The sequence below is a fragment of the Mus caroli genome, unplaced genomic scaffold, assembly GCF_978045245.1.
Source record: "Mus caroli unplaced genomic scaffold, Mus_caroli_1 scaffold_8, whole genome shotgun sequence".
NCBI lineage: Eukaryota > Metazoa > Chordata > Mammalia > Rodentia > Muridae > Mus > Mus caroli.
The window spans coordinates 12,531,290-12,548,066 of record NW_028227263.1 but is presented as its reverse complement, the minus strand read 5'-3'; the positions used below and the strand labels follow the sequence as shown (position 1 = coordinate 12,548,066).

General features: G+C 46.4%; 1 protein-coding gene across 6 annotated transcripts in view; it reads right to left on the bottom strand.

Moving 5' to 3' along the window:
• The window catches only part of Ctbp2 (C-terminal binding protein 2), a 139,954-nt gene that overhangs the window by 95,389 nt on the left and 27,788 nt on the right, over positions 1 to 16,777 (bottom strand). For all 6 annotated transcript variants that reach the window (XM_021169123.3, XM_085841221.1, XM_029479549.2 and 3 more), the window contains one exon: positions 2,193 to 2,296. The gene's annotated coding sequence lies outside the window, so the exon portion shown is untranslated. The remainder of the gene's footprint in view (positions 1 to 2,192; positions 2,297 to 16,777) is intronic.

The following is a 16,777-nucleotide window of genomic DNA, read 5'->3' as shown; positions in this document are numbered from 1 at the left end:
GATAACCCAGCTCAGGTCAGCCTGGCCTGGTTCCTAAGTCCCTTTTCCACTACACCGAGAGACCAGCAATGGCACTCTGTTAACTCTAATGGCCTCACCCAGGGGTCCAAATCTATACTGTGATCATGATCTGTCAAAATACAGGGTATGGGGCTGGAGAAGGGGCTTAGTGATTTCGAGCACTTTGAGCTATTGCAGAGGCTCATGGTTTGGTTTCCAGCCCACATATAACAAGTCATAACCATCTGTAACTCTAGTTCCAGTGGACCAGATGTCCTCTTCAGGCCTCTGAGGTGACCAGGCAAACACTCGTAAATATAAAATATTAAAAATAAATAAAAGCAGTGTGCATAAGCAGCCGGCTCCAGGTCCTCAGCCACCAGGATTCTGATACTGTTTTATGTAAAAACAGCTATGGGCTCTAATGTGACTTCCATCCTTTTTACAGATATTTACAAAATTATTCCTTTTCCAAACCCCAAGAGTATATCATCCATTAAAATATACCAAGTGTCCCTCTGAGGAACTGCTCTCCAGTCAAGGAGCGACTGGGCCCAGGTAAGGGTGAGTGTCCATTTGTGGTGGGTACTTCCAGTTCCTAGAAGGAACTTGAACACCACAGTCCACCATGATAAGAAATCATGGCAGGAACCCGGAGGTGGCAACTGAAGCAGAGGCCACGGGGCAGTGCTCATCATGGTTTGGTCAGCCTGCTTTCTTATTATGCCCAACACAGAGATGCTACCTCCCATAGTGAGCTGAGTCCTCCCTCACCAATCACTAATTTAATACAATGTCCCTCAGGATTGCCCTTTCCAAACAAGTCTAGCTTGTAGAAGCAGGCGTAACAGTAGCCAGAGCTGAGCCTACTGGGCTTTCCTCATAGGTCCCCCAAAGAAGGTTCGTGGATACTCTTAAGTCCATTATCCTTCCTGCTGCTAAGACTGGCAATTGTCTAAAGACCACCAAGCACTCCTCTGTTAACCAATGTGAGTGCCTATTCATTTTATCAAAGAATGTCTGGGAAAGGTAGACCAAATCTTAGAGGGCATGCGGGGCAGAGGTGGGGCATTGCAGCCAACCTACCCTCTTCCTTCCTCCATGCAAAGGGATATTATTTGCTGACAGGCACAAAGCTGGAGCAACATCTATGAGCCTAGGACCCGGCTAACTCCACTGATCTTGCCCCATGAAGAAGAAAGGGATGGGCCCAAGCAACCCTCTTTCAATCTGTAACACTGTAACCTCCCTCTACCATTCTGTTCGCACTTGAGACTTATCTTGGTCCCCTGTGGGTCACCAGTTGTTGCTCCCAGAAGATGAGAAAGCTGGGTTAGAGGCCACAATGTCAGCTGTGACCGTCTTGACCATAGCTTGAACCTCTAAACTACGGAGCTACGCTCAAGATTGATGCCCTGTTTTTTGAATGGCGCTGTTAGTTCCGGGGAAAATACCTTTTTATTTTTAAAGCAAGGGTTGGAGGAGGGAGGGGTGTCAATCATATCAATGAAGTTGACTTTTGAGCAAGACCCCCCCCCTTTTTGTGCACGATAGCTAAAAGCACATTGAGTGGAAATTAAAAACCAAGCCTCTCTGCTGGTGCAGGACTGAACTACACCTGATCAATATTCTCTCTGCCACATCCCTCCTCCACTACACCCCTAGTCCCCATCGACTCTCAGGGAAAAAAAAAAAGTCATCAGATGCACAAGACATCCCCAAGGCTGGAACTCCAAAAGCATAAGCCACGCCGGCCGCCATTGCCAGCCGGCCACTACCCTTTAATGCCGTCCATCTCCCATCTTACAAAGTAACTGGATGGCAAGAAACCATCTCCCTAATTCATTTTTATTCTTTTTAATTAATATGTCCAAAAGTCCTACCATCCTAGAGTTTCCTTGTAAGATAATTTCCGCTGACGACTTATCTCCAGAGCAGCAGCGGCAGCAGCAGGGATCTCTTGCCACTGGACTGTATTGCTTCAGAGTTAATTACATGTATTTTGCTTTTGATAAATGAAAATACCAGATGCAATTAATTGAAAGACAATCAATATGCTCCCGCCATGAGACATCCCGAGGAAGCATCCAGAGGCTGCCAGCGATCCATAGTCATCTGCTAATTGAAAACACCTTCCAAAGGGGATTTTAGAAAACTCAACTTTTACCTGGAGATATTTTACAGTAACTCACCGATAGAAATGTGTCCACAAACTCTACAGCTCGCGAGATGGGCTGTCCGTCTTTGTCAGGAGGTGCAGCTTTGTCGGCTTGCAACCATTTACAGTGATGAAGCCCTGCAAACGCAATGGATGGAGTCAGCGAGGATACAGCCCTGATCTGTTTACATCCAGCCATTCTTTAATTGCATTTTCCCAATGCCTTCAACTCAAAGCTACCAGGGTTATTAAATGGTTTCATTAAAAATACTATTTGTCTTGCTGTAGCCGCAGAGCTGATCAAATTAAACAGTAGAGCACCAGAACAAATGGACCCTTTCCATCCACTCTGACACAAAGCCAAGAGTGCAGAACCAGAAAGGTGATAGTGTCATCGGCATGAAAATGTCACTTGGCTTCCTTTACAGGGCCACATAGCACGCCAAGGAACCAAACAATCAATACCTCCAAGCAAAAAGCGTTAGCAAGTGTTCTAAGAAATACAGAATTATAAAGTGCATTTCATAAGCTCCTGGTTTATAAGTGCTATTAGCATAAATGCTGACAACTGCTAATCTACTGGAACTCTGATGAACGGCTGCCGCTGTCCATTAATAGAAGGCATTTTAACTCACTACTGAAATTGATTACCCAGTTAAGAATTCAATCCTAACGTTCAATAAAATCGCACTTTTCTTGGCAAATGCAATATGAAGCTAGGTATTGCATTAAACAGCACTCACATTCATTTTACCCAGGTAGAGCAGGGGGAAATATATGGTTGCATCCCAGGCACCTGACCTGCTGCTCAAGCAGGCAGAGCAGCAGCAGGGGTAGGGTACTGAAGCCAGTCCTGTGGACGAGAGGAAAAAGCCAACATCTGGCCTGGAAGCGTGGCCAGGTGTCTTTCTCTGTGGCTTTTCCATGAAGATGGAATTCCACCAGTGGGGGTTGCTATGCAACTACAGTGCTCACACACGGAAAACACCCTGCTAGAAAGGGGAAAGCCACACTTTACATACCTGAACCCTTGCCGACAATCTTAACCTGTCTGCCCTCTCCCCCCAAACTCACCAGTTAACCTGGTCAGTATCACCACAAGCAAGCAAAAAACCACCACACTCTAACAAAAGCCATAAAGTCACTAACGAGCTCCTCAACCAACCATGATGTCCCCCCCGACCATTAACAATGTGGGGGTCAGGAAGGGACTGTGTACCTCAGGGGTGCTACGGTAAAGGCATGCAGCAAGATGCCCAGTCCTATCCACTCTGATCTGAAGATGCTCTAGGTCGCTAACAACGCATTCCTCATTTAAAACAAGGAGGCCGGGCTAACAGGCAAAGAAGCAGTTCACTGCCCACTGTATCACCTCTATCTTACAAACCTAGTACCCAGTATCCCAAGTATGGTAGGACAGTGTAGACATTCTAAGTCTCTCGAGTGTCAGGAACAGAAGGACATGCACAGCTCTGAAAGGTCTAGAGCCTCCATGCAAAGAACCATCCTCCTCCTGTGGTGGCAGCACGAGTTACCTGCACACCTCTCCTCCTATACGTCCTTTAAAGCCTAGCTCGTGGGTATCTCCTCTAACGCCTTCCCTTCTCTTTAGTCAGTGTTCAATATTCTTTAGTCTCTGAACACAGGAGGGAATCAAGTATTAATGATCAAAACAGTTCATCTCCGTGTAGTATGGCTTGTCCTGGTGTGCCAGAATTCTTCCCGTTTTCAATTATTCGCTTGGTAGAATACAAAATGTTTATGTCTGTCTCTCTCATACACACACACTATATATGTAAACGTGTGTGTGTGTGTGTGTGTGTGTGTGTGTGTGAATTTCCAGGTGTAATGGTAAACAAACACTTTTAATCCCAGCCAGCATTTAGGATACTGAGGCAGGTAGATCTGTGATACAGAGTGAGACTGTCTCAAAAAGAAAAAAAAAAAAAAGAAAAGAAAGAAAGAAAGAACTCCCGAAGCATAAAGAAATAACATAGCCACTTGACAAAACTGGCCCTCTTAGAAATAGATGAAGTATGATCAGTCTAGTGTTTCTCCATCAAGAGCCAGATCTGAGGAAAAGAGAAACACTCCTTCCCTGCCTGATCGTAGTAGGTAGTGGCACAGGCTGTCTAGTTGACAGCCCATACATAGTGAGGAGGGAACACAATTGCGCCTCCAAGAGGGCTTCACGGAGGTGGCCATCCATACCTGGTGGAATTTCAAGCTGGAGATTCGACAGAGCCTGTAGCCTTCAGCCTGAGCCTAGGATGCCAGCTTATTTAGTGGATTAAAAACATTAAAAGGCTTGGAAGACTGTCAGAACCTTTCAGGCAGGTACCCACTGTTACTTGAGGGTTGGAAGAAGTACTTACAAAGAGTGGAGCTACAGAGCACCTATGAATTCACACACTTGTTTCAGCAGATACTTGCTGACAGTGCAGCCTTGAGTGGTGCCCTGAGGATGTACCAGGGGAAATTGTCTTGGCAGGTTTCTCTAAGAACTTCCAGGAGTATACAGCCAGACACAGAAATGACTTAGCCGATTAAGATCACGCCGTTCCTAAAGCAGGAACCACAGGATCCTAAGCAGCCTCCGTACAGGCTTGCCTGGCAACCTTTCCTGCCTCAGCAAGGGAGGGGCAGCCAGGCCCACTAACCCTCACCTTTCCCTTCTTCCACTCGGGGTCAGAGATAGCGCACATGAACGGAACAGAGATAGCAGACATGAACGGAACAGTAGGCGCCATGGGGATTCGCACCAGTCCAGTAAGCAGAAAGCGATGGATGTGTAGACACGTGGGACTGAGGATCAGACAGGACATCCAGAAATAAGTGGGGTTCAAGGGCCAGCAGCTGAAGGGGTGCAATCTCTTCCACTGAGCTCAACTTTCTAGGTCCCGTGGTGATCCAGGTCCTGGGGCATCACAGCTCCTGAATCACCACTTTGAGTATCATGTGCCTGATCTAAGTACAAGTCTACTCCAGAAAGGCCTGACCTATTGAAGCAATGTGTTTTGGTTGTTCCACGGGGAAAAGCAATTTATACAACAGTCCACTGCAGGGCAGAATTAAGCAGCCCCTATCAGACACACAGAGCAGACACCAGCATGGTGCCATCTGGGCAGGTCTGGGATGCTGTGACTTTTGAGCAGGCAGGTTCTCAATTCCATCAACCACCGCCTTCATAATAAATAAGCCACATTTACTAACCTGGAAACAATTTCCTTCATGGAGGATGAAAATGATCCTGTAAACTAATTCTTCTGGTGTCCTTCATAGCCAGGTGGGTATCACCACACTTGAAGTCAACCTATCCTTAACCCGGGAGGCTCAAGAGTGCCAATGGCAAGGAAGAAGGCATCCTTTGGGCAGGACTTTATATATCCAGGCTTTGTGGAATGCAGCAAACTGAGGAAGAGCAAACATGTTCGGCTGGCTTTAGGTTGTTGTAAGAATGTGAAAAGCCTCAACATCTATCTGTGTCTTGGGGAACTCATATGTCTTCAAATAGGACAACCAGTGACAACTGTAGGCAAGCCTTGGAAGCCCCATACGTAAGGACAGTAAAATAGACAGTGTCCCAGCGCGGAAATAGACATAGCCATTCAAGTGCCCAAGCCTTGGCTGTGTCTCCAGAGACTACTAGGTGACAAGAAGCACAGTTCTGGGAGACTCGAGGGGGCATTGGGTAACAAGAGCATCCCTACCTAACTGGCTCCTAGAAGGAGGGGGAGGGGAAAGGGGATGGCATAGCAGGTGGGGAGTCTTGGCAGTCACTGGAAACAAGGAATGTCCCTTGATTATTGGGATCTGCTAAGCAAGGCTGCTTGAGGCCAGGTTTTAAATGAAAAGTTGGACCCATGAACATCAACAACCCACACACCGATGTCATTTTGTGACCTCAACATGAGTCGCCACACCCAAACCTGCCCAGCTGGCCAGGAAAGAGAAGGCAGCTGCTGTGATCAGCCTAACCACAGGCTCCCCAGGATAGGGTGTGAGGCCGTGTCGATAGGAACTTGAAGGACTACATACAGGACTAACCATCTTCTCTTAGAACAGGGGCACGAGGAACGCCTGTCAGCTGATCAGGAGTCCCTGAAATCCAACCTAGCTCAAAGACGTCTGACCCCCAAAATCTTCAGCCAAAACTCACTAGGGCACCTTTCAACCTCTGCCCAAACATCACCTAAAGGAGTCTCACCTCGGGCCCATCATTCCAAACAGTACCCAGGTCAAAATGACCACTGAAGACCAAGCTACTGTTTGAGAGATTCAGGAACAGGCAGGGAAGAAGTAGATACAAGAGTAAGCCCAGGTTGAACTAGCACCAGCTAGGCATCCCTCTGCCCATGGCAGTGAGCTGCTACCTGAGAGCCTAAGCATGAGGTAGCTACCAACACTCACCTGAACAAAGGACAAGGGGCATAGAGCGGAGTCCAGAGAGGTGTGGCCAGACATTTGGGACACTGACTGTCACTATAACAAGATGGAACCTAGACACTTCAGGTTCCATCTTCAGCCTAAGGCTGAAGGTCAGGGGGAGGCAGGATGGGAGCATGAAGAATCTACAGGGCAGAGTTCTCACAGAGCCACTAAAGGAAGCATTGATCATCTAGCTCTAGGAACCTTCTCTGAAACTTTGGCTGGCAAGATGGCCCAGTGGGTGACTCCGAAGGTCCTGAGTTCAAATCCCAGCAACCACATGGTGGCTCACAACCACCTGCAATGAGATCTGACGCCCTCTTCTGGTGCATCAGAAGACAGCTACAGTGTACTTATGTATAATAATAAATAAATCTCTGGGATGGAGCAAGGAGCAAGGAGGGACTGAGTGAACAGAGCTGACTGGAGCAAGCAGAGGTCCTAAAATTCAATTCCCAACAACCACATGAAGGCTCACAACCATCTGTACAGCTACAGTGTACTCACATACATCAAATAAATAAATCTTTAAAAAAGAAAAAAAATGAAAAATCAACTTTGGCATATTTTCCCTAGTCTGAGACAGGTGGTCAATATTTGCAGAAAAGTAAAAAATCGCTACATGAGAGGTTTGGCAGCACGAGGAATATTGTGCTACCTATATATACCATATATTATGTGAGAGGCCATACATATAGTTTGGTGTGATGAGAGATACAGATTTCAAGCATTCCAAAATATGTAAAAATATAAGAATATCTATAGGTCAAATGGAAAATGAAATATAAAACATATGCAGATTTTTTATTTAAAAGTATTCTCTAGTGAATGAATTTAATCTAAATATATACATATATGCATGAGACAAAAAAAAAAGTGTTATCTCTTCATGCTACAGTTGAAAGTGATTCCCTAAAATATATAATGGAACAGTTATTTGTTCGCTTTCTTCCCACTGCCCTGTATGTGGCCATGTTCTGCTCGGAGCATGTGTTTCCTGACATCAAGAAAACACTGCAAGTTCCCAGGACAGCGGGGACAGAACTGCAGCTGGGAACAGAGGCAGGGTGCTCCCTAGGCTGCTTCTGTCTGGTTTTCCAGCCACCCGGACCCTGACTTGGAGCGTGAGTCCTTAAAAGAGCTACAGTACAAGTAGGTATATGAAAGTGGAGTGTCCTTCAGAGTTCAAGCTACTACAAAATGATACCTGTCCCCTCCCGGGAATCTCAATTCAGAAGTCAGAATTGGAGTGGCCAATTATCTCTGAGACAGGGAGAGCCTTGGAACGTTGCATCCATGAGGACAGTCATTTGTAAATGCTAGATGGTATCCCCCTCCATACAATGTGCCAAGGCATATATGTCTTAAAACCAGCTTGAGCCAGGTGTGGTGATACACTCCTGCAATCCAAACACTTGGGAGGCGTAGACAGAGGGCTAGAGATCAAAAAAAGACCAGCCTGAGCTAAACAAACAGCAAGTTCAGGGATAGCCTTAACAATCCATATATAGGGTCTCAAAAAAACAAACAAACAAGCTGGGTGGTGGTGGCGCACGCCTTTAATCCCAGCACTCGGGAGGCAGAAGCAGGCGGATTTCTGAGTTCGAGGCTAGCCTGGTCTACAAAGTGAGTACCAGGACAGCCAGGGCTATACAGAGAATCCCTGTCTCAAAAAACAAAACAAAACACAGCACTCAAATATTTTATGTGGAATTAAGGTTCCCAGAACTTGCAGTTTTTACAGTTCTCACTGAAACATGTCACAGCCAGAGGGCTGTGGAGCTTCTACTTGAAAAAGCAGGCCCACACAGCCCCTGCTGGGCTTGTGCATCAAGTGAACACCCCTTGCTATTCTCAGGACATAACTGCTGCTAACAATGTCTATTAGTCCTTTGGACAGGATCTGTTTCTTACTAGTTACTGTGCTCTACACAATACAAGGAAGAAAACTGACAAAGCTATGGGCTTTTCTTAACCAAATCATGGTGACACAAGCCCCACTGGGCACCTGAGAAATAGGACATGGTGTGCAGGGGCTATGAAGATGTCCAGGTTTCCTTAGACTGATATCATGCAAGCAAGGCTGCATAAATGTCCCACTGAGGAACATCTCGATGCCTACATCCAGCCACTGTTACTGTTACTGATGGGGAGAGAGAAGAGGGAGGAAGTCATTTGACATCTCACTGCATCTATTACTTCTGCTACATCTTTATGTGCATCTAGCAAGATAAGAGGTTGGAGAGGTCGTTCAGTGGGTAAAAAAAAACTGCCTCCCATCTGTAAGGACCTAAGTTTCCATTCCCAGAAACCAAGTAAATAAAGTCAGAGAGGAGACATGAAGTGTAATCCCACTTCTCTGATGGTTCAAATGAGAGGCAGACACAGGAGAAAAGGCCCGGTCCTGTTGGCAAGAACAGGCACTGGTCTCAGGTCCCTGCCTTCTGGCACCAAGCCCATAAGAACACACAGCTCCCTGAACTCTGACCTTCCACTGGAGCCGGTAGTTCTAAGAAATTCTGCCTGGCTTGTTTTCTTCCAGATGCTACATCCCAGTTACCCCCAAGCCACATCTGACAGAAGGCTTCTGATCTGAGGCCTAGGGTGAGGGGGGAAAAAAAAAAATGAGCCCTGGGGCAGCTGGGAAAGTGGGCAGCTTGGGATCAGAACTCCCTGATCCAGCCTGGGTGAATCGAAACTCCAGGCAGCAGGCTGGAAACAGGCTACAACGGTCCCAGGCACCATGCGTATACACACTGGGCTGGCTGGCTTCCAATGCCCAGCTCACTCAAAACAGTTCTGGAACTGGAGTGTTCCAACAGATCGCCAGGGTCGGCCGAGCTGCCTGGCCCAGAGCAGACCCACGGTTATGCCCCTCTTCCTCTGGAAGCTCCGGGACCCAGTCGGTGGCCTGCCTCAGCCTCTGTGCCAGCCTTTTACATCAGGCAAAAGGTCTTTTCCTAGCACTGGGTCTGTCCTCCCACACCCTCCCTTTTAAGGAGTGGAGTGCTGGCTCTGCGGCTAGCACTCACAGTAACTCCCTGCTGATTCAAAGACTCCAAAAGAAGAAAATTACAGGAGCGTCCTTGCTATTTCCGCCTTCATTGTCTCCGGGCTTGCACTTTTCTCAATTCACCCCAGAGTTTATCCTTACTATCACCAGGCAACAATCATGAAAAAATACCTCTCTCCCCAAAATGCTCAGTGATGTACAGTGTGAGGGTGAAAAAAAAAGATTTCAATACTAATACTGCTCCCCCACCCCTAGATTTTTATGAAACCTTAAATGGCCGTTTTCTTGAAGAAGTGAGCCATTTTCAAACACCAGCATCACTTGGCTCCAAAGCTGCTGCTGGGGGGGAAAAAAAACACCCATGAATCTTCCACATGAATAAAAATTACATTCTACATAAATTAAATATATAATTTGATTAAACATGTTTATGTCTTTGTGATGACATTTAAAATAGAAGTAATCATTTTCTTTTTTTTTAAACAAGAAAAACTCTTTCAAATATAATTCGAAGCTGTCAAACCAATCTTCTGCTACAGATCTTTTAAATGTCACATACCTTCAAAAGGAGATGGCAGTTTCCTTTTAAATATGCAATTCCAAACAGTGTGCTCTGAATCAAGACTGTATTAAAATACACCGCTGGCATTTATCCCGACTTAAGTAGCGCCCTTTCCCCCTCTCTGAGTGGATGGGCTTCTATGGTGGATGTGCTTGGAAGTCCTGCAGAGGTGTTCCTCCCCGGGACAGCTCTCGGGACAGCTCTCTCGGTTCGGGGAAGAGCCAGTAAGTGCGACAGCAGTTGACTGCACACCACAGGGCTTGACACCAAACCCACTCTTCATACCGTAAGAGGGCAAAGGTGTCCTCTGCTGAATCTGGCTCATCCCCAACCCAGATGCCTCACTGAACTCTGTGTAACCCAGTTTTGGCATAGCGTTGATGGCCCATTGTAAGACAGTGTTAATCAAATGCAAGAAAAACTCCCAGCTCATTCTCATAAGTCAATGACCTACATATTCAATTGCTTATTCACCATCCCGGTAGCAAACACTGCTATATTTAAACCCAGCACAGCTATATCTTTTTTCTCTAAAATGCTTAGAGACAAATAATCCTTATGTCCCAGCCTTCTTCCTCTTGTCGGCATCAAGCGTTTGGGGAACTCAAAGGAGCCCACTGTTCCAGCTCTCTAACCAGGGATAGGAAGAGACATTTCCCTCTGCAACTCTACATAGCACCTGGCTCACAGTAAGTGCTCAGGGGATAAAAACAGATCAGATGACTTCAAGTTAGTTAAACACAGGTGACAAGCATGTCACATACAAAGCATGCAGCATATATCACGGCAAGGACCAACATCTTAATTAGCTTGGGCCACAAGAGAGGAAAGGGAAAGATAGAGCTTGGCGATAAAATGAAAGACTGGTGGGAACCGCGCCGCTCAGCCACTCCCATCCCTTAGTGTTTCACCCAAGCTTTAAGGAAGAGCATGAATTAAGCACCGAATGCCCAAGATGACGTGAACTATTGGGGCAGAGTATCTGAAATTAAACAAGGAATCCACCCATTTCCCCCCACCAAGAGGCAGATAGCTGCAGCACTAAGGTGGAGCCAATAGGATTGGGAAACTTCAAGAGAGCCAATCATGTAGAGGAGTGCGGAGCGGGCGGAGCACACTTCTCTGTGGTGCTCAGGTACAGCCAAGGGAGAATGTCACTCATCAATCCTGAATGGGAACTAACCACTTACAAGCTCCAAGCCATCACCTTGAAGATAACAGGATCTGGCTGGCAGTAAGTAGTGGCTCGACCAGAGGATCGGTATGGACTACATAATAAGACTCATCTAAAACTACAAAAGGTTTCGAATGGAGGTCAAGTGAGGAGGGAGGGCAAGGAGACAGGAAAGAGCAGGAGCAACTACCACCAAAATTCTTACTACAGTGAAAGCAGATTCCAGGCACTGAGGCTTGAAGAAATCCAGCGAGAGTCCAGGGACCTACCTGTTCTCTTTAGAATTCGGGCAATTTCCTTTCCAGGGTGGCAAGGCCCTCCCTCCCGGTGCAGAGGACTAGAACTTGGTAACACCATTCTGAAATCTGGCATTTGGTGCATCCACAACTGTGCGGAGAGCTGAGGATGAGCTGGAATTCAGGGCAGAGCAGGGCAGGGCCAGGCCCATCAACCCCATCCTCAAGCCCCACCCTTCATACTTCCCTAGAAAGGATGCTGCCTTCGTTACCACCTCCTCTCCCAGGTACCAGCATTCCAATACTGGGTCTTGCTCTCAGCCCCTGGGTCAGATGGTATCTAATATCCACACATAGCAAATAAGCATATGCTCTTATGGTGGTTTGACCTTACCATGGCGTGCATGGCGCACATTCAATAGAAGCTGCATTTGGAATGCAGAAATCTGACCTTTTTCCTCAAGTCAGCGATGCATGCTATAGCCTGCTGCTAAGACTGGGCCGTCGCACCAGGCCTCAGTTCCCTCCCAGGTAGTAACAGCTCGGACACCTAGCTCTTTGGAATAAAATGGAAACATCAACTGAACTAGTAGTATAGTTTTCAAATCCTACTTGGAATCAAATGACTCTAGACAGGGCTCCTCACCACACCCCTTCTCTCAATACTGTGCTTCTTTTTAAAGAGGTCTCAGACAGGAGCCAAAAATTGCAAAAATGCAAACCTAGATAAGTTCCTGGTGACAAAGGACCTCATTGCCACGATGGCAATGCTAGGTATGGCACCGGGAACAGGTCACAGGTCACATTCAAATCATAATATATCACAGAGCATATACATCAGAATAGCTCCTTAGTTTGGAGACCACAGGCCTGAGCACACCCACCTAGCATCCAGTGGTAAGTCCTCAAGGTGGTTCGTGGAAGGAGGCCATAAATCAGTAAGATGGAATCCATTCAAGGACATCCTGCAACTCTATAAAAACATCCCTCAGAAACTAACAGCCCCATAGAGACCCTCCTCCTGCCTCAGGCTGCACTTTTTGGGAGCCTGGCATTTTGATGGGAAGAGGCAGCAGGAAGAGAGAGAGAGAGAGAGAGAGAGAGAGAGAGAGAGAGAGAAGAACCAATCATGTTGAATAAGTAGAAAGGTGAGTGCCCTCACCTAGGGACTCCACACCCCATTTCCAACAGAAAAAGAGTACAAGCCATCTTGATAAGGGCAGAATCCTGGACTTGATCCCCAAATCCAGCCAAGCAGAAAGCCAGAGTTCATTGAGTGGCTTATAAAACATCTGTTTTTTTTTTTTTTTCCATTTGTTTTTTGAGACGGGGTCCTGGTATCACAGCTTAGCCTGTGACTACATAGTGATCCCACCTACCACAGCATCCAAGCTACTATAATTACAGACATGTGCCACCACATGTTTTACAACTTGAAAAGATCTATTGATTAAAGGTAAAAGAGCTTCAGGCAAAATGAGTATACACGGTGCCAACATACATCATACTGTGTGGTGTGTGTGTGTTACATATAACATACAGATGAAGTATTATATGGAAAATTCTAGAATAAGTAAGACTTGTTGGCCAGGCGTGGTGGCACACGCCTTTAATCCCAGCACTGGGGAGGCAGAGGCAGGCGGATTTCTGAGTTCGAGGCCAGCCTGGTCTACAAAATGAGTTCCAGGACAGCCAGGGCTACACAGAGAAACCCTGTCTCGAAAAAACAAAAACAAACAAACAAACAAAAAAAAGTAAGACTTGTTGGGGGCGGGGGTGGGGGGGTGGGATGGGGGGAATCAAGCTATACCAACCAACCAGCCAAACAAACAAACAAAATACATATTGGCTGCCTGTGGTAAACATGGAGGTGGTAAAGGACACGAGCCACACCACACAAGGCCAGCAAGAAACTTTCTAGATGGACCTGTTAAGTTCTCTATTATCTTGATAGGGTGTACGTGTCAGAATTCATCGATGGCACAGTGATGGCCAACATAGGTCATATGGCTGCTCTTTCCCAACCAATCCCCATTGCAGCCCACCAATACATCCTCTACATGACATGATGCGGAAATATTCTAGGTGAAGCTGAGGTCTGAAAGGCAGCCCAGTGATGTGGGCAAGAGCAAGGAAGAGCAGAGAGCAGAGGGAGAGTGCGCAGTGCTGGCTGGAAAGGCTGATCTGTGCTCGCTGTTGACTGACAAAGATCAAACCAGAATCAAGCTGATCTTCTAAGGAAATCACAGTAGCTCATTAGGGAAACCCTCCACTCCATCAGTTCAGGGTCTGTCTAGGGAATGAACCACCAAGGACCAGCAGCACCCTACGATGAACAGACCCATGAACAAACAGACCTGTGACTTTCAAAGCTCCTGCTCATATACTGAAGGCCATACAAATTCAGGCCAATAAAGCTCAAGGTTTCTGGCCTGGGGAGATGGCACAATGAGTATGGTGGCCTGCCTAGAGTCCCAGTGCTGGAGAGATGGGAGGCAGAGATGAGATTCCCCAAGACAACTGGCTATCCAGCTCAATCAGCAAGCTCTTGTAGAAAGCAGCGGTGGAAGACACACACTGTGCTTCACCCATGTGTACACACATACACACACTTCACACACACACACACACACACATATATATACATTAAAACAAACAAAAAACAACTTGTGATCTCATCTCAGAAAAAGGACCAGAATACAAGGGTAACAACTCACAGGTTTCCCCATGGCTTTGAGGCTCATCAAGGCCAGCCCACAGGGCATTTGACTCTCTCATTCCAAGCCTTGTCAGGGTGGTACAGCCTTTTCTTGGCTCAACAACTTGTCAGGTCCCTTTGGAAGGACGCTGCTAAACAGCACATGATTCTAACAAGGCTGCCATTAAATAAAGTGGGATTTCTCAATGTGAAGTTGCCGTTCCAGAGTAGGTCACAGGCAGCTGTACTTACAAGCCTCTCTTAGTACCCAAGAGGCTTTTTAAAGTATTAAGTAGAAAAAATGCATGTAACTTCCCAGTTAAAATACAGTGCAGACACTCTGAAAGGTGGAGGCGGCATCCACTCCATTTTCATTGCCAGATGGCAGGACACTGCGATAAAAGCACGTACTTCAATAAAAGACTCAACTGCTGTGACCCTTGATGCAATACTAGCCATCTCTCTTGCATCAGGGAAGATCCTGAAACCACCTGGTAGAGGATCCTCAGTTTTGGAGGGATGCATCCTGAAATCCTAGGGAAGAAATTTAGCCTCCTGTCCAGAATGGCCAAAAAAAAAAAAAAAAAAAAAAAAAAAAAAAAAAAATCCTGATTTCTCTAACTCACTTGATTATAAACAGATGTGTGTTGGAATCAGGCTCTTCCACAGGCAGAAGCCAAGCCAACAGACTCTTGGGGGAAGCTAGAGGGCCTGGGAGGCAGAGGGAGATGACCATCCATGCAGTACATGTAGTCCAGAGATGGCAGGGAGCTGGGTAGGAGACTGAGACAGGAGGATTACAAACTTAGTTGTTGTGGCCCTATCTTAAAATAGAAGAGCAAACTGTGTAGTACATGAGAAGCTCTGGGTTAAGTCTCTGGCACCATAAAGTAAAACTTAGACCAGAATGACTTTATAAACCACAAGCGAGGAAAAACAGCTGTCAAGATATGGCGTGGATTGATTTAATAACCACGATTACAGAGATGTTAAAATGTTATCAACCAGTGAAATAGAGTACGCACTGAAGTACCTTACTCTAACCAGTAAGGTTAGAAACACAGGCATCTCCACTTCAGATAAAAAAAAAAAAAAACCCTGGAGCTCCCCCCAGGATTAGACTTGTCTATCACTCCACTGGCAGAATGGGGAAGGAGTTTCCGGCCAGTCTCTGAACCAGTTGCCTGGAGCAGGTTAAGTTCTCCACAATTGCCTTCTGCCACACAAACTCCAAGCAACCGTGCCAAGCTCCGAGACCTCACATCCAGACTCACCAAGTGCTTCTGTATAGAAGAATATTCTATCAACTCTTGGGGGGGGGGGAGCCACTAAAACATGACATTCAAGTGAGAATGGATGTTCAAAAATATCAAAAATAAGCATCCAAGTTAGAAAACCGCTAAGGGTTATTTTCACATTCTAATGAATTTAGTTTCATAAACACAAATCAAGCAGACACTCTCAAAATTCTAATGGTATGGTACAAAAAACAAACAAACAAACAAGAAACAAAAAACTCTTATTGCCAGAGTATGGATGCCATTGAGAAAAATATGTAAGGAACGGCTCACTGCAAAGGGTCTCCCTCGTGATCTGTGTTCATGAACTTGGCTCTGAGCTGGCTTGCCAGGACAGTTGCTGAAGCAGCAAGGAGTTTGAGATACAGGGCTAGGGGTCATGCTCTCAGTCAGCAGAGCATGGGGATCTGAGTTCAAACCCTGGCACAGACTTAAAAACATCTATCCATGTCTATCCATGATCTTGATGCTGGGGAAGGGGCATACAAGGGAGGGAGATAGGGTGAATCCCAGGGTTGTAGCTCAGTTGGTGAGTTCAATAAGGGACCCTCTCTCAGAGATTAGATATCTGATATGTGTTTGCACACAAACACCGGAGCTTGAGGCCTTCTATCCCCACTCAGGCATTTCAGTCAGGTGTCTGGTAAGCACGCAGCAGGTGGGGGCGGGGGGGACACACAGAGGGCATCCACCTCATGGGGACTACCAGCAACAAGTGTAGACAGACTGCTGGGCAGCATGAAAGTGTTTGGAAAGAACCTGGAGATGTTGAGGCAAAAGTAGACCCAGACAGCTCACCTTGCTGTGTAGCTTCAATCTGTGTCAAGCCCATCCATCACACAGAAAGCACCCAAGTTCAAACCCCAAGAGTTGAACAAACTAATCACAAGTATGCAAAATTAGCAGGCTGGAAACACAAAACCAGGAGCTAGGGAAACACGTTGAAGGCCTGTTCCACAGGCTCTGCAGCCTGGTGGGATACAGAACGGGTGGTTACCTTAAGCAGAGCCCCTCCATCGGAGAACAAAGGCTTTTGGTTTGGAAACTGTAATTAGAACTCATCCAAACATGACTGTACAACTGTCTATCACTACATGAGCACAGGCGATCTGTTTAGCCTTTTAAAGAACAAGGCACCAAGAAGAATCTCTCCTCTAAGAAGAATCCTAAAGCCTAACCACTTCCCGAAAATACAAGTATAGCATCCCTT